Source organism: Tupaia chinensis, unplaced genomic scaffold, assembly GCF_000334495.1.
Source record: "Tupaia chinensis unplaced genomic scaffold, TupChi_1.0 Scaffold000201_1, whole genome shotgun sequence".
Lineage (NCBI taxonomy): Eukaryota > Metazoa > Chordata > Mammalia > Scandentia > Tupaiidae > Tupaia > Tupaia belangeri.
In genome coordinates, this window is record NW_006159676.1 from 804,926 (window position 1) to 806,476 (window position 1,551).

A 1,551-nucleotide genomic window follows, 5' to 3' on the forward strand; every position below is an offset into this window, starting at 1 on the left:
AGCCCTTAACCCCCCCCCCCCCTGTTGGTCCTGTTGTTTTTTTTTTTTTTTTTTTTTTACTTTCTTTATCTCTCTCCAGGCCCCCAGTGAACACAGGCACCCTAAATCAAAAATCAAAATCAATCTCTTTTTTTTGAAGAGGTTTTTGCTATAGGGCTCGTGCGCTTGCCAGACAGACAGAGAGAGACAGAGAAATAGAAAGCGAGAAGTCACCCCCGAGAGGGGATGGCCATGCCGCAATCCCTTCTCCTCCATTCTCCTCTCGGGATCTTGGGCACACACGCTCACACGCCCGGCGTGAATTTAAGTCACCGGGTCCAGGACTCGAACCGTGGTCGACTACATGGGAGTCCAGCAACATAGCCATTACGCTAACTGCTGGTCCCCAAAATCAATCTCTCTTTTAAAAAAAATGGGGAGCCACTTTTGGGTTTGGGAGGCCAGTGTCTTAAGAAGGCGGCAGAAGTCTAGAAAGAAGCCTAAGAACAAATTTCCATACCCAGCAGGTGGTATGGTGGTTAGAGCACTGGACTCCCACATGGCTGACTGTGGCTCTAGTCCTGGATCTGACAGCTTGGTTTTTCACTTTCCCTTTCTTTTTCTGTCTCTCTCTGGTCAAATTAAAAAATAATAAGAACAAAAAATAAAATAAATAAGTCTAGGGACCAGCAGTTGGCGTGGTGGTTGGGACGCTGGACACTCCCACATGGCCGACCAGGGTTCGAGTCCTGAATCTGGTGATTTGCTTTCTCACTTCCTCTCTCTCTCTCACTCTCACCCTCTGTCTCTCTCTGGTCAAGCTAAAAAAAAAAAAAAATGAATGAATAAATAAATAAAATTAAATAAAGACATAATTATAAAAAAAATTGTCTTTCCATTAATAAATAAATAAATAAATAAATAAGTCTCAAAAAGGTGGTGTGGTGGTTAAAGGCGCTGGATTCTCACATGGTGGATCGCCCTTAGAGTCCCAGACCTGGTGGTTTGCTTTCTCTCTCTCTCTATCTCTCTCTCTCTCATTCTGTCCTTCTCTGGTCAAACTGAAATAAACAAATGAATCAATGAATAAAAAAAGTTGAATAAAATAATTCTCTAAAAAAAGGGGGTGGGGGAGGTTGGCAGGTAGCGTGGTGGTGGGGACACTGGACTCCACATGGTTGACCATGGTTCGAATCCTGGACCTGGTGGTGGCTTGCTTTCTCACTTTCTCTCTCTCTCTCTCTCTGGTCAAATAAAAATAAATAAATAAAGATAAACTAATTCTTAAAAAAAAAAAAAAAGAAAAATTAGAAGAAAAAGAATTTCCTTTAGAGGGAAGTTGCTGGTCCCGGCATCTCCAAGAACGCACCCGCTCATCTCAGAGCCTTAAAGCGTCTGGACCGACCCTGTTCCAGCCTTTGGACCAGGGGGAAACTGAGGCCGGCAGTCCGAGCACCCACTGGGGATCGGAGTCGGGGTTAGACGAGGGTGTCGATCGGGAGGACAGAGGGGGCGGGGCGGCTGCATGGGGGAGGGGAGGGGCCTTGGAGGCACCCCCGGACACCGGCGGGG